Source organism: Procambarus clarkii, chromosome 25 (assembly GCF_040958095.1).
Source record: "Procambarus clarkii isolate CNS0578487 chromosome 25, FALCON_Pclarkii_2.0, whole genome shotgun sequence".
Taxonomy (NCBI): domain Eukaryota; kingdom Metazoa; phylum Arthropoda; class Malacostraca; order Decapoda; family Cambaridae; genus Procambarus; species Procambarus clarkii.
Window position 1 is genome coordinate 31,489,101 of NC_091174.1, and position 25,440 is coordinate 31,514,540.

The following is a 25,440-nucleotide window of genomic DNA, read 5'->3' on the forward strand; positions in this document are numbered from 1 at the left end:
CTTCTCACCCAAGCTATTCTTCACCTATACCCACTTCACAGCTCACCCGAAGGGTATCTTGTCCTATATTTAATTCGATTCGATTCCCCGACCCGCATCATCACATGATATCATCATCCTTTTTCATTGGCACCGGAAGCAGTAGCACGTCGCGCTCACAGTGAGATTTAGGCGATACGCTGTTTGAGCGCCCCCGCACCTGCAACCACCTGCCTCTGCATTATTGCAGCTACATGGGACCACCGTTTTGAGGCATCTGACATCACAACCACCACAGTGATCCAACAGCATGGATTCAACAACAGCCAGAGATGCAGAGCGCTAGTAGCACCTGTTGCTAACTTGCAAGGTCAGGGCCGCTTGGTCGGCCCAGACGAGCATACTCTCGTGGTAACCCTACCTGGGGCCTCATTCTTATCGTGGTAACCCTATCTGGGGCCACAGCCATCTTCCATCCAAGGCAACACCCAGGCAAACTGGCACACACTTCTTTTCAGGCAACGACGGCTCTTCCTCTCGACGTGTTCACGGTTTAGATTACAGCTTTATCAGTGAGATAGCGTGCAAAGATACATTACCCTAATGGGCCAACCCGTACTGCCACTCTGAATAAAACCAGGGACAGCTGGATGGCCTAACTTACGTAATGTGTATTGCCGTGTATAGCACTCTTTCTCTCCTCTGCTAAACATTTCTTCCTCTTCAGGCCGGGACCTACCCCCTGTGCGGTGAAAGTGCAGTGGGTTATTCGTCCTTTCCTCCCAGGTGGGGCCACAGCACGTGCTTGCGCCCTGTGTCTCCCTGCCTGGCTTGTTTGTTATGCCGATCCACTGCTACAACCTCGTGACAGTGCTAGTCAACTAGCAGTGGGGGTTGCCCTCGAGTAATACCTTCAGGACTCACGAATACTTCGTATATGTGCCGAACCGGGTTCAATTAGCTTGCCAGGAACCCGGAATTACGCCACTGACAACCGAGCTCCAACCCACAGCTCACGAGCCTAAGATCCACAGCTCCACGGAGATCACAGCTACCCAGCTGAGTCAACCCACCACCTCCACCACCAGACCACTACCTCACCTAAATGCGCTGCCTTCGCCTCCTCTACGCTCTTTATCCTCCCCCTGACCCTGACGGAAAAGGACAGAAAATCTACATGATCACCCAGACTCCTTACACCTCCATCACCCCCATTGACAAAGGAATAAAGCTCTTTCTACCCTCTGAATCTGACCTCTATGCTTGCCTCACCCCCAAAGCCCGAACAGGACTACAGACACTAGGACTCACCCCAGCACTGACACTGGAACAGAAACATAACTGCACTGCTGTTGCCTTCAACGTAGACACCACCCTCCTCTCCACGATAACAACTTTAGACAAACAACGTACTGCCGACATCGGAAAAGCTAACAACATCATCATAGAAGATCTCTTCCACCCACCAAACACAAAGATCCTCAGAATCCGATGCTCCTCCCCCCGAGGCTGAATCCCTCCTCACACATGGCTTTAAAGCAGACCACATTTCCATCCCACATTACAACCTCAAGATGAGCACATACCAATCCATTACACAATGCTTCAAGTGCTATGGATTCAACCATACCACCAGGCAATGCAAGGAAAAGGAACAAGCCTGCTCCTTATGCGCCAACAAAGGACATTTCTGGAAAGACTACACAGAAGGTTCACGATGCTGTATAAACTGTGGTGAAAACCATCCTGCCACCCACCACAATTGCCAAATCAGGGTGCAACTCATCAAGGCAATGAAGAATAAGACCCCAAAAACACTACCCCAATATCAGGCCCAGACAGCACGCCAGCTCTATCCCCAAAACCTCACTAACCAGCTTCACCGCCCCAACACACTTCCCCAAAATGCTCAAACAATACCCATCAACCCTCAAGGTAGAGGTGCCCTGCTCCCCACCCCCCCAGGTTTCCCACCTCTCCAAAACCACACCACCAGCGGACACCATCTCGCAAACCACCATACTCAGGCCCCCCCTCCCCCCCCCCCTCACCCACCAACAGACGACACCCCGAGAATAGTGGCAGCTATCATAATAGCACAGATATCAGCACAAGGAGACACGAGGAAGGCAATTTCCAACATTCAACAAATCCTACTAGTAAACAACCTCCCTCCAATAGTCATCCCTCCCAGCTTGGCGTCACAACCAGTACAACCCCACAAGCACTTACACCACCACCACCATCATCACCCCTTATTACTCCCCAGACACCAAACCCAGTATCACCCTGTTACGGCCCTCTCGGGACGCAACGGGGTCCTTACTCTGATGTTGTTAGAGGAAGTTGTATCCGACCCCAAGCCAGTAGTGGCTTTCAAGGGATGTGATCCGTGACGCAAGTAACTTAAAGGGGGTAGGGAAAGAAAGTTAAGAACTTAAGACTATAATTGATCCCATCACCAAATAAATAATATATAAAAGAGTGCACAGGGGGAGGGGTATAAACACTTATTTACAGGGGAAATACACTGTAGTCTTCTGCTGAAGACTCTGGACACAGGCTCTCGGTGCTTCTTTGTGGCCTCACAACGAATTCTCTGAGAAGTTGAGCCTACCCTGGCCACAGGTCAGCCAAAACACAGGTCCACTGGGGCACCGCCGTGGAGGCCGTCAACCACACGTCCAGCAGGTCTGCTGGCAGGTTCCGGATCAGCAAGGCTGGTCAGGCCACTCCACGAACGACATAAGGGTAATGCCCTAGACAGGAGCCTCGTGTGATACCACCAATCACTCTCCTGTCCTCAGTACCCCAGTGGATAATCGTCTCCAGCAGTCGCTCCCGGGTAATCCTTCTACTGCCACTCCACTGGCAGGGTAACACCACAGTGTTCTTCCGGGGGACGACTTCACAGCTGCTGCAGCAAAGCACAAGGTATGGAGACGGCTGCCTTGGGTAGACTGACTCAACTTCCATCACAGCAGTCCCAGGTCGACTCTGTAAGCAGACACGTCATCAATAACAGGGACACTAAAACACCTCACTTACAGGCTCAGACACAAACGCCCGACATATCCACTCCATAGATGGCGTTGTAGTCTGAGCACCACCTCACCAGAGGTCAGCGGCGGCGGTGTTGAGTGCTGAACGGGACTGGAAACTGGCCCTCGTAGCTAGCACACATCGTCCACACCAGGTGTCGTCGTCGGTTTGGAGGGGGTTTCGGGAGCTGACCCACAGATGGCGCGGTCGTCACTGCTCCGGGCTCGGACGCTGGATCCGGGTTCGTAACACACCCCCACCCCCTATCACACTCCAGGCATCAAACCCAGTACCACCCCCACCCCTCATCACCTCCCAGACAAAAAACCCAGCACCACCCCCACCCTCTTCCCCACCCCCCATCACCCCCCAGGCATCAAACCCAGTACCACCCTTACTCTCGCCCCCACCCCTCACCACCTCCCAGACAACAAACCCAACACCACCCCCTCCCCCCATCACCCCCCAAACACCAAACCCAGAACCATCTACACCCTCCCCTGACACCCAGGCCTCTAACTGCTTCTCACAGACCACGCTCCCCATGACAGCTACCCCTCTTCAGTCAAAAAGGTCAAGCTCACCAAAACACAAAAGAACTCTCCAAGTGAAAAGAACAAACTCACCAAAACAAAACAAAAAATTTCTGCATGCAAGACGAACAACCCCAATACACAAGAAACCCGACCCAGCAATAAGAAGGACATCAGATACCAAGAAACATGTAACCTCCCTCACCTTAGGCCACACGCCCAACACGTCAACTCACCTCACGCCCAACACGCTAGCCAACCTCACGCCCCTAACCCAAAACCACACAGGTACAAAGCCCAAAATCCCACAAAATCAGCCCCAAAACGTGTCTTTCTCAGCCAAGAGGACTAACACCTCCCCAGACCACTCCCTCACCCCTACACCAAAACTTCCTAAATTCATATCAGAAACCATGCAAAACGGATGTCAAACATATCTCCTACCCAAATCAATAATTACCAAATCTATCTACATAACGAATCAATCCACAAAGGAGAACCTCTCCGGTTCAAACGCCACAAACACTCCCCCATCAAGTCAGTAAACAATGAAAATCACACAATTTAACGTTAGAGCCTACTACAACATCAGACACCTAATAGCTAACTTTGTGGAGAATGAAAGACCGGATGTGCTGCTACTGAACAGCACATTCATGACGAACTCTCACAAAATTAGACATTTTGGCTTCACAACCTACCAATCTCCACATGAAGCACACGAAGGGGTTGCTATTCTGATAAAGAACACCTATAAACATGACCTCCTCACTACCAACTGGCAGCACAAACACTTCCTAGCAGTCCGCATTCACACTCAACACGGGCAGATGATCATTGGTACCACATACATTCGTCCAAACTTAGGTCTCCCCCTCCAGGACCTAAACACTCTTCAACCACACACACATACCAGTCTTCCTCCTAGCAGACCTAAATGCAAAACACCAAACATTCAACCATCGCCAACACAACATGCACGGTCAACAACTACACCAACTCCACCAAAACAAACACCTCACCTTCCTTGGCCCTGACTTCCAAACAACCTATGCACACAATGGAACTGGGAGACCAGATCTCATCCTCACCAACAGAGCAGGCACCCACCTCCAACACTACATCACACCCGGACCCCTCACCGGCTTAGATCACATACCCATATCACTCACACTCTCCAGCAACCCCATACTCATCCCAGCCACCCCACAATATGACTATCAAAATGCAGACTGGGAAGACTTCAAACAACACCTAACTGCCAGCACACAGCCCTACAACTTCCAAGACAAACCACACACAGACATAGATTCCCAAATCCTCACCATCCAGAATAACATCATACAAGCAGCTGATGCTACCATTCCAAAAAATACCCACAAAACCAGATACTCCTTTTTTCCTTCGATCAGAACAAAAAGGCTACTCTCCTGCTATCACAACAGATTCACCCACAGCCTTCATAGATACAACCAAGTAAACACAGACCTCACTATACTCAAAAACCACATACTCAACAGCCTTGACCAAGACCATGCTAACCACTGGGAGAAACTCATACATAGAGCTGAAATACAAAGAAAAACAACTCCACAACAATTTTGGAACTTCATAAAGAGGATCAGGGGAAACTCCTCTTCTGTCTTTACATACATCACTCACAACAATCAAAACTACACCGATCCCTCAGAAGTAGTAGACATATTCAAACAACACTGGCAGGACATCTTCAATCCCCACCCCCCACAGCCAACAGCAATACAAAACATAAATAGAGTAGAAACATGGATCCGACACAACCCTCATGCCATCACACACGACCCTACCATTGACCTCACGACACTAGACGACTTAGAAAGTGACCTCACAGAATCAATACTACCTGAAGAAGTTAAACTAATGCCAAGAACACCAGACGTAAAGCCCCAGGAGCCTCTGGCATTGGCCAAGCTCTCCTCAAGCAACTTCCAGACCCCCTAATCTTTGCACTCACAGACGTCTACAACGCCTCACTAGCATCAGGATATTTCCCAAGCCCATTCAAAGAAGCCACAGCAATCCTCATTCCAAAACCCCAAAAATCCCCGACAGACCCCAAGAACTACAGACCGATCAGCCTACTAGAGGCATTAGGGAAAGTATACGAAAAACTCATTAATCATAAACTCAGGAATCACCTAGAACACAAAAACATATTGACAGACAAACAATTGGTCTTCAGACAACACGGCTCAACACAAGACGCACTGAACATAATAACAAACTACCTCTCCATAAATAAACACCAGAGGGCCAAGACGGCCCTCATTGCAAAGGACGTCGAAAAAGCTTTTGACACTGTATGGCACGACGGCCTACGTTACAAACTCTGCACTCTATTTCAACTATCTGACAACATGCAGAGGCTACTTTGCAGCTTTCTAACAATTAGAAAGATGCAAATCAAGTTCCTCAGCAAGCTGTCAGGTTACTTCAACCTAAATGCAGGTGTCCCCCAGGGCTCAGTTCTCTCACCAACCTTATACATACTCTATATAAACGACATCCCTGACCCAATATACTGGACATCAATGACCCTTTGCTACGCTGACGACGTAACCCAACTGATCTCGGACTATACGATTAACGCCCTCACACGGAAAGCACAACAAGAAATAGACAAAGTCACCCTCTGGGAACACGACTGGCGAATAAAAACAAACAACAACAAGTCTAAAATTACATACTTTTTCTACAACAAACGACGTAACCCTGACCCAGTAAAACTCTACTCTCAATCACCAGATGCAATCCAGATCCCAAGAGTCAACAACACCACAGTACTTGGACTCACATTAGACTTTAACCTTCGCTTTCACACACACAACACCCAAGAAAGCTATAGCCTCAAACGCTCTATCAAAACTCTTCCCACTCAAACATGCCTCCCAAGCCACCAAGCTCTATCTATACAAAACACTTATTCTCCCACTCCTAACATATGCACCGATCTCACTCACACTTGCAGCACCAACAAATAGGAAGAAACTCCAGCGTACCCAGAACAGGGCTCTGAGATGGGTGTTCGATACCCATTGGCAGGACTTCACCACGAGTGAGGCCCTGCATGAGTGGGCGAACATCCCACCTCTGAACATAACCTGGGATACTATGGGGAAGAAACAGATTGACAGAATTCTCACCTATCATGACAACTACGACGCGTTCCTCAGAAACGTCCTAAGCAGACCCAGACATACGCACAACCTCTTTAACCTGATCGACGATCCACCTACTGCTCCGTCCTTTACATAACCCCTCTCCTGTAATACCACTACTCAAATCACCAAACTTCCAACTATAGCCTCCTAACTCTATTCTCCCCCCTCTTTAGGGGGGGACCAACTAGCTCCCGTTTTCTGGTGCCTTGGGTGGGGCACGATGCTGATTAACGGATCTAAGACCACATCTGGTGTGAGCCTCCAGGGCACACCCAGCTGAGAGCTGCTGTCTCCGTGGGTGCTCAGAAAGACGAAATGTTGTCACAGATCCGATTCCTTGCCTTCACTGCCTAGTCTGGTCATAACGATTTCAATGCCATGAAGCTGGGTCTAGCCCTGGCACTTTACCTCATACTGAAAACCCTTCCTCTCACCCCCACTAATTCTTTCCCTATCTCCACTTCCACCCATTAGGGTATCTTGACCTATATTTTATTCATTCATTCAATCCCCGACCCATCAAACCAATCAGCATCGTTGCAAGAGTAGCATCGTCTCGCTCGCAGTGGGACTTAGGCGGCCCTCTGCTTGAGCGCTACGCACGCCCACTCTACCAACTTCTGATACCTCTTAGAGTGCGTGAGTGGATGGATCGATCAGCTCGCCAGCCATAAAGCAAGCCAGCATCGTCTCGCTGTCACTACAGCAGCTGTTATCTCCAGCCTCGACAAGCACTTCGGTGCAGCCAAAAACCAGTTCCAGCCAGCAGTTATTGGAGCAGAACCAGGCACTTCCCAGCCAGCATCTAGTCCTTAGCAGTGACATCTTCCTCGTGGCATCTTCTGTGTGTTGTCCAATGTGCTTGTGTCCAGGTCGGACTGCATTTAGGTGAACAGCCCCACTTCGAGCCAGAACAGGCCCAGGTGAGAAGACGGAAGTTCATCTTTTGCAGCTGCGTCATGGCTTAGGTGCATTCTTTTTCTCCTCTCCTAAAATTCTTCCGTTTCTGACACTGCCGAGCCAGTTGTGGAATCTCGTGATCGTGCGAGCCCACCATAACTGGGGGTTGCAACCTTCCGGAACACAGTGTTTGTTCGTGGTGAGACCCTTAGGCCAGGTCTTAGACCTGGCCTAAGCCACTGGTCTAAGACCTGACCCCCACTGAGCTTATGGAATCACAGTGATTGGCACAAGACACGGGACTGTCAGTAGATAGTGAGTCACAATGGCTCACTGTCTACGGATGACCTACACTGGGAATACACCCATAGACACAATTGACTGCATCACTACCTTTTACAATGCCACTGGCACACCAGCCACTAACCATATCAAACACGTCAACACAAACACCATCAAATTTCTCATTGCCTCAGAAGACGACCTTTTTGACTGTTTCAAGGAACCTACTTTCAGTAAACTCACACAAGCTTCACTGACTCCTGTCCTCACTATTGAACAAAAAACTAAATGCTCTGTCCTTGTAAGAAATGTCGACAGCTCTGTCCTATCAGCACCTAATACTATCAATCTCTCTCAAGACATCTCACACAGGAATGCTATTACTGTAATGGAGATATACTCAGTGCCCAATACAAAACACCTCAAGATCCAATGTTCCTCCCCTACAGAAGCTCAAAAACTCTTGCACTATGGAATTAAAATCCTCAACACCAGCACTCGTCCTTATGTCATTAGTCCAGTTGACTATCTTCCTCTACTACAATGTTTCAAATGTTATAAGTATAATCACGAAACACGCAAATGTAAAAGCCCACAAATTTGCTCCAAATGCTCTGCTGAAGGTCATTTCTATACTCAGTGCTCTGCCCCTATCCTAAAATGCACCAATTGCCAAGGTGCTCACTCAGCAGTTGACAAATCTTGCCCTTTGAGAAAGCAAACCCTAAAATCTCTTCGCAATAACCAACCTCGCACTCAAGCACACCCTCATTCTTCTTTTTCAACCTCCCATAACCTATCTCATCACCAAACAGCATCAGCCACCTCAATGTCCTATGCCAGTGTCCTTAATGCTTCACCTCACCAGCAACATCATCTCCATAATACTGCACAACAAACTCAGTCCTCTCCACCTCTCTTCCCTCACCCACCACCTCCACCTTATTCTCCTCTTCAAAACCTATGATATGAACGAGTCACTGCCTGTGTACAAGCTGCTTACTTGAAGGCCAAGGACGATGGCCGTGACTTTGCTGACTATCTTCCTATTTTTCTCACTCATAACGGCCTTCCTAGTATCTCTGTTCCTCCTACTCAGCTATTGCCCTCTGCTCCATTCTCGCCTAAAGTCCTCACTCCACAAAACACCACGACTTCAGCTGAGGAAAATACTACTGTTCCCCCACAATGTCCTCCCATCCCACTCCTGACTGCTACAGAAAACGGTGCCACTGACCAAACAGCACATCATGGACTATCCCAAACTGAATCATCCATGTCAAAAGCACCTTCACCCTCTTTCCCAACATTGTTTCCTACAGTTTCCTACAGTATTTACTTTCCTACACTGAGCTTTAAATTTGCTCTGTACCTAGTGTTACCCAATCTCCTAATTTTTATGTAATATCAAACAACCTTATAATTGTGTTCATTGCCGTCTTCTTTTATGTGCTAGCCATATGCTGTATTGTGACTACCAATTTTTGTCAACTACCATCCAAGCTGTCATTGCAATCAATCTTATATTGTTTCTGCTGTATTGTGCCTACCAATTTGTTGTCAACTACCATTTTAAGCTGTCATTGCAATCAATCATAGCTACCTATGTGCTTTAATATACTGTACCTATAATTTTCTCTCATCTTTTTTTTCATTCCATGTAATCTGTTATCATTTTTTTGTCTATAAATTTTGCAAGTATTTACTTCCTTAAAATTTTCTTAGATTAAGGACCTGCCCGAAACGCTGCGCGTGCTAGTGGCTTTACAAGACTGTAATTACCATATTTGTATCCTCACATTCCTTATGTACATTCTTGTATATGCATAAATAAATAAATAAATAAATAAATAAATAAATTGTCCCCTCCACTTCTAATCTGACTTCAAACACTTCAACCTCTGATACCTCTCACCCGGTTCCTGTCAACAAGCCTTCTGCCTTCCTCCATCCCCCAACAACTCCAGTCATTTCTTCTGTAACTCATCTCATCTCGTCCCGAGCCCGCTCAGCAACACGTTTTCTTACTCCCACCTCCCGCTGTCAATTTCCTACAATTCCTACCACCCTCCTCCAAGATGCACCCTCCTCAGTAACTGCCCAAGTCATTGAATCACGCAAACCTCATGCTCCTGTACATGCACAAACCCCCACCAGCACCCCATCAAAACCTAAAAATTCATAAAGATCATCCAATTTAATGTGCGGGCATATTTCTCCATTAGACACATGGTGTCAGATTTTATTGAGATCGAGAGACCTGATGTGCTATTATTAAGTAGCACATACATTACGAACTCATATAAAATCAAACATTATGGCTACTCCTCTTACCAGTCACCAGATGAAGCACATGAAGGAGTTGCAATACTCATCCGTTCTTCATACAAACACGAACTCCTACACACTCATTGGCTTCACAAACATTTCCTAGCCATTAAAGTTCACACACAAATGGGGTCTCTCATCATCTGCACAACCTACACCCGTCCTAACACCGACATTCCCATGCAAGATTTCGTAACACTCTTCAACCACACTCACTTGCCTGTTTTTCTGCTTGCAGACCTCAATGCACAACATCCTACATTCCACCACAATACCACAAATCAGCATGGCAGACAGCTTCACCAAATATACACCCAAAAACATCTATTCTTTCTTGGCCCTGATTTCCCCACTTGTTTCACACATACAGGTTCTGGCAGGCCTGATCTCATATTCACCAACAGACATGGCAGCAACTTGCAACACTTCATTTCACCAGGGCCCATTACGGGCTCTGATTATATTCCCTTAATTCTCACAGTCTCCACAAATCTTATTCTCATCCCCAGCACTCCTCAATTCTCATACCATAGGGCAAACTGGCACATGTTCAAACAACACATTGATGACACTGATCTCACTTATGAATACAATGACAAACATCACACTGACATCGACACACAAGCACGCAACATACAAGACACCATCATTCATGTAGCAAACATCTCCATTCCTAAAACAGCACACAAACCACATATCACTTTCACCCCCTCCATTCGCTCAAAACACCTCTTAGCTTGCTATCACACTAGATTCTTACAAAACATACATCGTCATGGACAAATACTATGGGACCTAACAGCATTAAAAAAACATATCCTTAGCAGCCTAGATGAAGATCACACAAAACATTGGAAACACCTTATAGAACAAGCAGAACAATACAGAAAACTGACACCTCAAGAATTCTGGAAACGAATCAAACGATTACAAGGATCAACTCACACACCGTTTAATTACCTTCTACATAATAACAAAATCACTGATCCTGAAGCAGTTCTCAACATTTTTAAACACCACTTGGAACAAATCTTTTACCTACATCCTCCTGAACCATTTGCACGCCCCAACATTGAAATAGTCGAAGACTGGATACACCAAAATAGACAAGCAACTACACCAGACGACCTCATCCACCTTGAAAATCTCAATTCAAACACTGAACTACAGACTCCCCTAACTCTAGCTGATGTCAAGACAGCTCTCATGGGCATTCGTCGTAGAGCCCTTGGTGCGTCTGGCATTGGACATATCCTTCTTAGACAACTCCCTGCTTCTATCATTACTGCTATCACTAACCTATTCAACACCTCCCTTGCCTCTGGATACTTTCCACTCAACTTTAAGTCTGCCACAGCCGTTCTTATTCCAAAACCTGGGAAACCCCACACTTTCCCAAAGAACTATAGACCCATCAGCCTTCTAGAGACACTTGGCAAAGTCTTTGAAAGGCTGATCAACCAGAGACTTAGAACCCACCTTGAACACAATGACTTAATCACTAACAAACAGTTTGGATTTCGGCCTCACCGGTCCACTCACGACGCCTTAAACATCATGACTAACTACCTTAGTATCAATCAGCACCAAAGACTTAAGACTGCAGTCATCACTAAGGACGTTGAGAAGGCCTTTGACACTGTTTGGCATGACGGCTTAAAATTCAAACTATGCAACAACTTTAATCTTCCTCTTATCACCACCAAACTTCTTTCTAACTACTTAGACAATAGGACAATGAGAATTAAGTTCCTCCAACAACACTCTGACTACTTCAACTTACATGCCGGTGTTCTCCAAGGTTCTGTTCTTGCCCCAACACTCTACATTCTATACATAAACGACATTCCTGACCCTGTTCATCACACCTCATTAACCATATGTTATGCTGATGATGTCTCTCACCTTGTCACCAGCAACACCATTGATACACTTACAAACAGAGCACAAACAGAACTTGATGTTGTCACTGAGTGGGAGTACAAATGGCGTATAAAAACCAACTCCAGCAAATCTAAAATCACCTACTTTTTCTGTAAAAGAACTATTCGCCCAATTCCTCTCAAACTCTATTCATACACTCAAAATCCTACTTATATCTCTATCTCCCTCCTCCACAGTCCTTGGACTCACATTTGATCGACAACTACTCTTTCACACACACATTACACAGAAACATGCAATAGCTCTTCAAGCCATGAAGAAACTATACAAACTTAGATTTGCAAAACCTGACACAAAAATGCACCTTTACAAAGCACTTATTAGACCTCTCCTAACATACGCTCCACTAGCTCTTTATCTGCACGTACTAACAAAATAAAACTTCACAGAATACATAATAGAGCACTAAGATGGGTACTCAACACCCGATGGCAAGAGTTAAATACCAGTCAAAGTCTCCATGAAAGTACGAACATTCCTGCCCTAAATACCTACTGGGAAACTATCAGACAAACAAATTGATAGACTACTCACTTATCATGAACAACACATTGATTTTCTCCTACACACTCTCAGACTACCACGAAACAATCATGACCTCTTCTCTACCATCCATGATCCTCTTCCTAACTCTGTATTTCGTTAAACTTTAGCTCTCAACACCCAGCATCCACTATCATTACATATTCAGCTCTCAACAACCAGCACAAACCATCCGTAAAAAGTTCAGCCCTGACGCTCTTGAGCCAATCACGGTGATGTTGTGAGTTTGTGATGTCCCGATGTTGTCACTGAAAACACCCGACTGAGTCCCTGCCTCGAATGCCGCAACATAACGACACGCAGCTGGGTTTAGCCCTGGCACTTTTTCTCTTACAAATCTTCTTCCTCTCACCCCCCTTATCTTCTTCTGTCCCCACTTCCAAGCTCGCCCCAATGGGCATCTTCTCCTGTATTATTCTGATTCTGATTCCGAGGAGACAGAGAAGAACCATTGTCAATCCTGGACGTGGAAGCAGGAACAATATCGACCAAACACAGAAACGGCGAGGAAACTGTTACCAGGGTAGTAACTCACATGTAAACCCTGATGTGCAACAGAGTATGGCGACCAGCAAGAGAAGAATTGAACGAATATAAACTAGCGACAAGACCCACACCTTCACCAAGCACGCCAACACACTAAACTCCACGCAAAAGAACAAGGAAAAGTAACCAGCCTAGCTTCAGCACCAGACTCGCCCGAAGGTAGCCGCCTTCACCCCCCCCCCCCCACCTCTTTAGGGGTATAGGGACCTAATTTTGCTCGTTTTGAGGTGGTGGAACCCCTGCAAGCTTCGGAGCAGACCGACGTGCAAGACAGAAGACGGAAGGCTCCAGCTTCAAACAAGAAAGAAGACTTCAGCTTCAAAGAAGAAAGAAGACTCCACACATCATGAGGAAAGAAACCTCACACCGCCGCCCCTCCCTCGGGACCCTGCCCGCCAAGCCTAAGCCGACCAGGTGTTCAAGAAGCTTCATATTATGCCGCGCAGCTGGGTCTAGCCCTGGCTCTATCTCTACAACTCCGACGCTTCCTCTCACCCAAGCTATTCTTCACCTATACCCACTTCAAAGCTCTCCCGAAGGGTATCTTGTCCTATATTTAATTCGATTCGATTCCAAAATCAACAGAGCAGGCACCCACCTCCAACACTACATCACACCCGGACCCTTCACCGGCTCAGATCACATGCCCATATCACTCACACTCTCCAGCAACCCCATACTCATCCCAGCCACCCCACAATATGAATATCAAAATGCAGACTGGGAAGCCTTCAAACAACACCTAACTGCCAGCACACAGCCCTACAACTTCCAAGACAAGCCACACACAGACAGATTCCCAAATCCTCACCATCCAGAATAACATCATACAAGCAGCTGATGCTACCATTCCAAAAAATACCCACAAAACCAGATACTCCTTTTTTCCTTCGATCAGAACAAAAAGGCTACTCTCCTGCTATCACAACAGATTCACCCACAACCTTCATAGATACAACCAAGTAAACACAGACCTCACTATACTCAAAAACCACATACTCAACAGCCTTGACCAAGACCATGCTAACCACTGGGAGAAACTCATACATAAAGCTGAAATACAAAGAAAAAAAACTCCACAACAATTTTGGAACTTCATAAAGAGGATCAGGGGAAACTCCTCCTCTTATGTCTTTACATACATCACTCACAACAATCAAAACAACACCGATCCTCAGCAAGCTGTCAGGTTACTTCAACCTAAATGCAGGTGTCCCCCAGGGCTCAGTTCTCTCACCAACCTTATACATGCTATATATAAACGACATTCCTGACCCAATATACTGGACATCAATGACCCTTTGCTATGCTGACGACGTAACCCAACTGATCTCGGACTATACGATTAACGCCCTCACACGGAAAGCACAACAAGAAATAGACAAAGTCATCCTCTGGGAACACGACTGGCGAATAAAAACAAACCTCAACAAGTCTAAAATTACATACTTTTTCTACAACAAACGACGTAACCCTGACCCAGTAAAACTCTACTCTCAATCACCAGATGCAACCCAGATCCCAAGAGTCAACACCACCACAGTACTTGGACTCACATTAGGCTTTAACCTTCGCTTTCACACACACAACACCCAAGAAAGATATAGCCTCAAACGCTCTATCAAAACTCTTCCCACTCAAACATGCCTCCCAAGCCACCAAGCTCTATCTATACAAAACACTTATTCTCCCACTCCTAACATATGCACCGATCCCACTCTCACTTCCAGCACCAACAAATAGGAAGAAACTCCAGCGTACCCAGAACAGGGCTCTGAGATGGGTGTTCGATACCCATTGGCAGGACTTCACCACCAGTGAGGCCCTGCATGAGTGGGCGAACATCCCACCTCTGAACATAACCTGGGATACTATGGAAACAGATTAACAGAATTCTCACCTATCATGACAACTACGACGCGTTCCTCAGAAACGTCCTAAGCAGACCCAGACATACGCACAACCTCTTTAACCTGATCGGCGATCCACCTCCTGCTCCGTCATTTACGTAACCCCTCTCCTGTAATATACCACTACTCAAATCACCAAACTTCCAACTATAGCCTCATAACTCTTCTCCCCTTTCTTTTGGAAGGGGGGGGGGGGGACCAACTAGCTCCCGTTTTCTGGTGCCTTGGGTGGGGCACGATGCTGATTAGCAGATCTAAGACCACATCTGGTGTGAGCCTCCAGGGCACACCCAGCTGATGGCTGCTGTCTCCGTGGGTGCTCAGAAAGACGAAATGTTGTCACAAAAATCCGATTCCTTGCCTTCACTGCCTAGTCTGGTCATAACGATTTCAATGCCATGCAGCTGGGTCTAACCCTGGCACTTTACCTCATACTGAAAACCCTTCCTCTCACCCATACTAATTCTTCCCCTATCCCCACTTCCACGCTCACCCATTAGGGTATCTGGACCTATATTTAATTAATTCATTCATTCATTCCGAAATTTTATTATTCACACAACAACTTCAACACCATGACTGGACGCGGCAAGGGACTCGGAAAGGGTGGCGCCAAGCGTCATCGTAAGGTGTTACGTGACAACATCCAGGGTATCACCAAGCCCGCTATTCGTCGCTTAGCTCGTCGTGGCGGCGTCAAGCATATTTCGGGTCTCATCTACGAAGTGACCCGTGGCGTCCTGAAGGTGTTCCTCGAGAACGTCATCCGTGATGCTGTAACCTACACGGAACACGCCAAGAGGAAGACCGTCACTGCCATGGACGTGTTGTACGCTCTGAAGCGCCAAGGTCGTACCCTCTACGGATTCGGCGGACAAGAGCTTGGCTAATCCATCGATTCCACCCACCACCACCTCAAAACGGGACCTAATTAGGTCCCTATACTTTTTTACTGAAGGGCTTAATAGACGATAACAAATTGTTTTGATATCAGCTAGCACATTGGGTCTTATGAAATCTATTTTTTTTCCTCGTATGCTTAAAGGGACTCTGATTGGGGAGGGAGGGAGGGGGGGAGGAAGGTGTGTTACGTTATATACTAGCAGAGCAGGATCATTGGTGGTGGTGGTGGTGGGGGTGAGGGAGAGGGAGGGGGAGAGAGAGAGAGAGAGAGAGAGAGAGAGAGAGAGAGAGAGAGAGAGAGAGAGAGAGAGAGAGAGAGAGAGAGAGAGAGAGAGAGAGAGAGAGAGAGAGAGATCTTTCCCATCTCCTCCTTTTTACATGAGTGAGCTACCGTTTTATTCATTTCATCCTTCTCAGAGCTGTTTTGATAGTATCCAAATGATGGTAAATGAAAAGGGAGGAATATATATATATATATATATATATGTCGTACCTAGTAGCCAGAACTCACTTCTCAGCCTACTATGCAAGGCCCATTTTGCCTAATAAGCCGAGTTTTCATGAAATAATTGTTTTTCGACTACCTAACCTACCTAACCTAACCTAACCTAACTCTTTCGGCTACCTAACCAAACCTAACCTATAAAGATAGGTTAGGTTAGGTTAGGTAGGGTTGGTTAGGTTCGGTCATATATCTACGTTAATTTTAACTCCAATAAAAAAAATTGACCTCATACATAATGAAATGGGTAGCTTTATCATTTCATAAGAAAAAAATTAGAAAAAATATATTAATTCAGGAAAACTTGGCTTATTAGGCAAATCGGGCCATGCATAGTTGGCCAAAAAGTGAGTTCTGGCTACTAGGTACGACATATATATATATATATATATATATATATATATATATAGATAGATATATATTATAGCTTCAAGACTCCGAACCAATATAGAAGCATCAAGAGGAATTGCTTGTGTTATGGGCCAATAGGCCTTCTGCAGTTACTTCCATTCTTATGTTTTTATTCCCATTGGTTCGTGTTTTATCTTGTGTAAATGTCAATCACCTCACCCAAAACTTTGGTACCATATCACCTCACCCATGTATATGTGTGTGTATATATATATAGGGTAAGGCAGGTCCTAGTCAACAACGGCTTCTCCAATGGTTTCGTGGAAGACATCATAAGAAGGAAAGTGAAACGCCATGCAACCTCTGAAGAGACAACTAACACAACACCTATACCCCCTATTAGACTATTTTACTGGAACTTCTTTTCCACAGCCCATAAAACGGAGGAAAGGGTCCTGAAAGATATTGTCAGTAGAAGGGTCCTGAAAGATATTGTCAGTAGAAACGTTATCCCGACAGACAAAAATCAGAAGATACAACTGACGATTTACTATAAAACCAGAAAAACGGCCAGCCTACTCATGAGAAACTCTCCAGACACAAAGCAGAACGCTTTAAAAGAGACCAACGTCGTCTATGCCTTCAAATGCCCTCTTGGGGACTGTAAGCCTAAAAAAAAACCAGTATATAGGCAAGACAACAACATCTCTTTCCAGGCGTTTAACGATGCATAAGCAACAGGGCTCCATTAAGGAACATATAATCTCTTCCCACAAACAAACCATCACCAGAGAAACCTTAGCAAACAACACAGAAATCATCGATAGATACAGCGATAGCAGGCGGCTTGACGTCTGCGAGGCACTACACATCAAGAAGTCAACACCAGCCATCAACAGCCAATTAATGCACAACTATATTCTACCCACTTCAAGACTCCGCTCCAATATAGAAGCATCAAGAAATATGGACCAATAGGCTTTCTACAATTACTTCCATTCAATATCCATTGTTTCGTGTTCTGTCTTGTGTTGGAATTTAATACCCATTGTTGAAAGTTCGTTTTTCACCTCATCCACCTCACCCAAATGTAGATATAAACCTCGAAGATGTGTAAGCTCTATTCAGTTTCAGTTGTGTGTTTGTAAACTAAAGTCTTTGAAAATGTAATAAGTTTTACGAAACGCGCTCAAGTGTCGCGTCAGACTAGAAATAAAAATGAATTTTGGAGAATTGATCTTTGAATTACCATCAACAGTGAAAAGAAACATAAGAAAGATAGAGAAAATTCGTGTTAGAATTATTAATCTTACTTTTTCGGTCATATTTAATAATATATGTCTACAGGATAGACTGCTACCAAAATATACTAATATATATATATATATATATATTAGTATATTTTGGTAGCAGTCTTTCCTGTAGACATATTTTATTAAATATGACCGAAAAAGTAAGATTAATAATTCTAACACGAATTTTCTCAATCTTTCGTACATTATGCTTCACTGTTGGAGGTAAATCAAAAATCACTTCTCCAAAATTCATTTTTATTTCTAGTCTAGTCTGACGCGACACGGGCGCGTTTCGTAAAACTTATTACATTTTCAAAGACTTCACAAATACACAACTGATTAGAACTTGCGTTTCCCTGATTTTATATCTACATTTGAGTGAGGTGGGAAGGGCGATGTGGCATTACATTTGAGTGAGGTGGGAAGGATGATGTGGCATTGGAGGATATTAATAGGGTATTAAAAGTATCAACACAAGACAGAACACGAAACAATGGATATTGAATAGAAGTGTTTGTAGAAAGCCTATTGGTCCATATTTCTTGATGCTTCTATATTGGAGCGGAGTCTTGAGGTGGGTAGAATATAGTTGTGCAATAATTGGCTGTTGATTGCTGGTGTTGACTTCTTGATGTGTAGTGCCTCGCAAACGTCAAGCCGCCTGCTATCGCTGTATCTATCGATGATTTCTGTGTTGTTTACTAGGATTTCTCTGGCGATGGTTTGGTTATGGGAAGAGATTATATGTTCCTTAATGGAGCCCTGTTGTTTATGCATCGTTAAACGCCTAGAAAGAGATGTTGTTGTCTTGCCTATATACTGGGTTTTTTGGAGCTTACAGTCCCCAAGTGGGCATTTGAAGGCATAAATGCCTTCAAATGCCTTCGAATTTGAAGGAAAATTTGAAGGCATTTATGCCTTCAAATGCCCACTTGGGGACTGTAAGCTCCAAAAAACCCAGTACATAGGCAAGACAACAACATCTCTTTCTAGGCATTTAACGATGCATAAACAACAGGGCTCCATTAAGGAACATATAATCTCTTCCCATAACCAAACCATCGCCAGAGAAATCCTAGTAAACAACACAGAAATCATCGATAGATACAGCGATAGCAGGCGGCTTGACGTTTGCGAGGCACTACACATCAAGAAGTCAACACCAGCAATCAACAGCCAATTATTGCACAACTATATTCTACCCACCTCAAGACTCCGCTCCAATATAGAAGCATCAAGAAATATGGACCAATAGGCTTTCTACAAACACTTCTATTCAATATCCATTGTTTCGTGTTCTGTCTTGTGTTGATACTTTTAATACCCTATTAATATCCTCTAATGCCACATCATCCTTCCCACCTCACTCAAATGTAATGCCACATCACCCTTCCCACCTCACTCAAATGTAGATATAAAATCAGGGAAACGCAAGTTCTAATCAGTTGTGTATTTGTGAAGTCTTTGAAAATGTAATAAGTTTTACGAAACGCGCCCGTGTCGCGTCAGACTAGACTAGAAATAAAAATGAATTTTGGAGAAGTGATTTTTGATTTACCTCCAACAGTGAAGCATAATGTACGAAAGATTGAGAAAATTCGTGTTAGAATTATTAATCTTACTTTTTCGGTCATATTTAATATAATAATATATATATATATATATATATATATATATATATATATATATATATATATATATATATATATATATATATAAAGATGAATAGGAAAACCAGAGATATACTGAACATCTTGTTTGATTCTTTACTTTAAAATGCATAACGTTTCGAATACTTCTCGTATTCATCATCAGATCTAAAAGAAAAAACAGAAATCACAATCAAATAACTGGTAAACAAAGAACTCATACTGAATATAATTGCCTATCAAAGAAAGGAAAATGCTTAAAAACAAAACAGTTAAGCGCACTTAAAGTGATCAATACAAATAAAACTTATTAACTGTCACATATATTAAAGCTAATTTAAAAATCCATTAAACTACAAGATAAAATTTATAACTACTAAAACAAACCATTCTATTAAACTTACGTGAAGTGATCAGAAGTGGAACTTGATACCAAACACATAGATACTAAACACTATAACAAATATTTATATAATGACTACAAATCTACAAAAATTGTATGTAAAATACAAACAGAATAAACGACAATTATAAAATACTAACCAAAATCTTATAAAAAACTCAAATATAAAATAAAATTAAATACCAAAAAATGTATTATATATCCAATATAAAAGATTATATTAATGTACAATGTCAAGACTTGAAATAAGTAGGAAAGGGCAAAGACATGGTAAACTAAACAAAATTATAATAAAATTAAACTACTAAAATGAACTATAAATCAAATTACAGGGCCTACTGTGCACTATACAGTGTACAATTGAACAGCTGAAAGGTTGCTATTTAACAGAGGCCACAGCTCCTTTATATATAAGGATTCCATTACTCTCAAATCTGACTGGCCATTCATACAAGTGTCCAGAATTTTAAAATCAGATTCCAGCAGAGAATGATCAAACTCATAACAATGGTTTCTAATCTCCGAAAATGCTGGTTTAGACAATGGTAATCCAGTCCTAAAAGATAATCCCCGGTGCTCAAGTATCCTAATCTTAAAGTTCCGAATGGAACTCCCGATATATCCAGCATTACAGCTGGAACAATTATACATATATACGACATTTGAGCACAAGGGGGTAGGCACTTTATCTTTAAATTTAAAATAAGAGCCTATGGTATTTGTGTTGACAAAAATAAATCTAAAGTCTACTTGAGGATAACACTGCTGCAACAGTCTCCTCAAACGACTCCTTACAGAAAAGCTAATACTGCCATAAAATGGTAATTTAATATATTTAAGATCCCTTTCCACTGTAGTAACCCTACACGATGGGTGAAACTTCTTATTTAAGAAATTCCTTATAAAGGTATAAACCATATGCAAAGGATAACCATTATTTGAAAAAAATTTCACAAGAAAATTTCCGAAAATTTCACAAGAAAATGTATTTCCTGATCAAAGTTATTCCAATTAGAACATAAAACAAAGGCCCTATTCAGTAGAGTGTTAATTGCATTTTTCTTAAAAATATCAGGAACAAAAGAATTAAAATTTAAACCTAAACCAGTAAAGGTTGGTTTCCTAAAAACATTAGTGTTGAACCCATTAAGGTTATTCACCTTTACATCAAGAAACGACAATGAATTATCAACTTCACACTCTGCAGTAAAACGTATATTACTATGTTGTGCATTAAGATACTCTCTAAATTTCTCAATATGATATTGGTTCTTAAACAACAAAAAAGTGTCATCTACATATCTCCTGTACAAGACTGGTTTAAAGGCCGACGGACAATTATCAAGCCAATTTATTTCATGAAAACTCAAAAAAGCATTAGCCAGTGCAGGACCTAAAGGAGACCCCATTGCTACTCCATCTATTTGTTTATAATAAATATTATTAAACATAAAGATGGAGTCTTTAACTGCTATTTAAAACGACTTCTGTAAGGAGTCGTTTGAGGAGACTGTTGCAGCAGTGTTATCCTCAAGTAGACTTTAGATTTATTTTTGTCAACACAAATACCATAGGCTCTTATTTTAAATTTAAAGATAAAGTGCCTACCCCCTTGTGCTCAAATGTCGTATATATGTATAATTGTTCCAGCTGTAATGCTGGATATATCGGGAGTTCCATTCGGAACTTTAAGATTAGGATACTTGAGCACCGGGGATTATCTTTTAGGACTGGATTACCATTGTCTAAACCAGCATTTTCGGAGATTAGAAACCATTGTTATGAGTTTGATCATTCTCTGCTGGAATCTGATTTTAAAATTCTGGACACTTGTATGAATGGCCAGTCAGATTTGAGAGTAATGGAATCCTTATATATAAAGGAGCTGCGGCCTCTGTTAAATAGCAACCTTTCAGCTGTTCAATTGTACACTGTATAGTGCACAGTAGGCCCTGTAATTTGATTTATAGTTCATTTTGGTAGTTTAATTTTATTATAATTTTGTTTAGTTTACCATGTCTTTGCCCTTTCTTACTTATTTCAAGTCTTGACATTGTACATTAATATAATCTTTTATTTAGGATATATAATACATTTTTTGGTATTTAATTTTATTTTATATTTGAGTTTTTTATAAGATTTTGGTTAGTACTTTATAATTGTCGTTTATTCTGTTTGTATTTTACATGCATCTTTTGTAGATTTGTAGTCATTATATAAATATTTGTTATAATGTTTAGTATCTATGTCTTGAAATCAAGTTTCACTTCTGATCACTTCACGTAAGTTTAATAGAATGGTTTGTTTTAGTAGTTATAAATTTTATCTTGTAGTTTAATGGATTTTTAAATTAGCTTTAATATATGTGACAGTTAATAAGTTTTATTTGTATTGATCACTTTAAGTGCGCTTAAGTGTTTTGTTTTTTAAGCATTTTCCTTTCTTTGATAGGCAATTATATTCAGTATGAGTTCTTTGTTTACCAGTTATTTGATTGTGATTTCTGTGTTTTCTTTTAGATCTGATAATGAATACAAGAAGTATTCGAAACGTTATGCATTTTAAAGTAAAGATTCTGAAACAAGGTGTTCAGTATATCCCTGGTTTTCCTATTCATCTTAAAATTAAGATTCCCGAAGGGAACATCGACATATATATATATATATATATATACGTACCTAGTAGCCAGAACTCACTTCTCAGCCTATTATTCAAGGCCCGATTTGCCTAATAAGCCAAGTTTTCCTGAATTAATATATTTACTATAATTTTTTTCTTATGAAATGATAAAGCAACCCTTTTCTCTATGTATGAGGTCAATTTTTTTTTATTGGAGTTAAAATTAAAGTAGATATATGACCGAACCTAACCAACCCTACCTAACCTATATTTATAGGTAAGGTTAGGTTAGGTAGCCAAAAAAAGCTAGGTTAGGTTAGGTTAGGTAGGTTAGGTAGACGAAAAAACATTAATTCATGAAAACTTGGCTTATTAGGCAAATCGGGCCTTGAATAGTAGGCTGAGAAGTGCGTTCTGGCTATTAGGTACGACATATATATATATATATATATATATATATATATATATATATAAAATATATATAAATATATATATGTATGTCGTACCTAGTAGCCAGAACGCACTTCTCAGCCTACTATGCAAGTCCCGATTTGCCTAATAAGCCAAGTTTTCATGAATTAATGTTTTTTCGCCTACCTAACCTAACCTAACATAACTTTTTCAGCTACCTAACCTAATCTATAAAGATAGGTTAGGTAGGCTTGGTTAGGTTCGGTCATATATCTACGTTAATTTTAACTCCAATAAAAAAAAATTGACCTCATACATAATGAAATGGGTAGCTTTATCATTTCATAAGAAAAAAATTAGAGAAAATATATTAATTCAGGAAAACTTGACTTATTAGGCAAATCGGGCCTTGCATAGCAGGCTGAGAAGTGCGTTCTGGCTATTAGGTACGACATTATATATATATATATATATATATATATATACATATATATATATATATATATATATATATATATATAATATATATAATATACAGAGTAAATCTACCCCAAAAGTAATGATTTATTTGTCTACAAAACTAAACTCTAATAATATATTATTATTAAATATGACCAAAAAAGTAAGATTAATAATTCTAACACGAATTTTCTCGATCTTTTGTACGTTATTTTTCACTGTTGGTTATAATTCAAAAATCAAATCTCCAAAATTCATTTTTATTTCTAGTCTGACGCGACACTTGAGCGCATTTCGTAAAACTTATTACATTTTCAAAGAATTTAGCTTTACACATACACAACTGAATAGAACTTACACATCTTCGATTTGTTTATATCTACATTTGAGTGAGGTGGATGGGGTGAGGTGGTATTAATAGGGTATTAAATTCCTAAACACAAAACAATGGGTATTGAATGGAAGTGATTTTGTAGAAAGCCTATTGGTCCATATTTCTTGACACCCCACAGAGGAATTTTTTTTGGGGGGGAAAAAATCCCCTGTGAGGGCCAGGGTTTTTAGGTGAATTTAGAAAATCCCCTGTGAGGGCCAGGGTTTTCAGGTCCAAAATCCCGTGTGTGAGCCACGGTTTTCTGGGTGAAAATTCCTCTGTGTGAGCCAGGGTTTTCAGGTAAATTTAGAATATCGTCTGTGTGGAGCCAGGGTTTTCAGGAGAATTTGGTTAGTCACAGATTTGGGATTAAGGATTTCTTATGAGCAAGTAATTTCTGAGATCTTAGAAGTTTGTTACAAGTTCTTATAATGAAAATAAATATGAAAATCTTAAAGAAAATTTTTAGAAAATATCGTGTTTGTGTCACAGCTTTTCCAGGTGAACTCTACGGACATATTTTGCCTGTTTTCAACTTACAAAATTCGTCTGTGTGAGCCATGGTTTTCAGGTTCCAATATCGTCTGCGTGAGTCAAGGTTTTGAGGTCCAATATCCCGCGTGTGAGCCAGGTTTTCAGGTAAATTTCGTCAGTCGCAGATTTTAGAAGTTTGTTAAAAGTTCTTATGCTGAAAATAAGTTCATAACATTTTTTAAAAGTTCATATGGGAGAAACTCTAATTTTTCAGAGTTCAGTTTTAAGAAAATATTTCAGAGTTTCAAATAATCATAGAAGTTTATTTATATGTTTATGACCGAATTTGTAAAAAAGACCATTTTCAGAGAATATTGTCTTAGATGATTTGTTAAGGAAAACAGACAACTTAGCCATAACATATAGTTTTATATCCATTTACAGCTATTTCACCTGTAAAGACCAAAATTGAACAGAGCCCAGTTATAGACAGAATTTCGTCAGAGACCATTTATACCTAAAAATGAATAGAGTCCACTTTGCTAGCGAAATTAGTCAGAGACAGTTTTAAGCTCAAATTTCATCAGAGTCCAGTTTTCTAGCAAAATTCGGCAGAGTCCATTTTCAACCCATTTTTCATCAGAGTTCATTTTATACCTAAATTTCGTCAGAGTCCAATTATCAACAGAAATTCGCCAGAGTCCAGTTTTCTAGCAAAATTCGTCAGAGTCCAGAGTTCTATTCAGTTGTGTATGTATAAACCTAAAGTCTTTGAAAATGTAATAAGTTTTACA

General features: G+C 41.9%; 1 protein-coding gene across 1 annotated transcript in view; it reads right to left on the minus strand.

Moving 5' to 3' along the window:
* Positions 1 to 20,327, minus strand: part of LOC123750550 (hematopoietic prostaglandin D synthase-like) — a 78,874-nt gene extending 58,547 nt beyond the window's left edge. The window contains exon 1 of the mRNA XM_069331383.1: positions 20,312 to 20,327. The gene's annotated coding sequence lies outside the window, so the exon portion shown is untranslated. The remainder of the gene's footprint in view (positions 1 to 20,311) is intronic.
* Between the last annotated feature and the right edge of the window lie 5,113 nt (positions 20,328 to 25,440).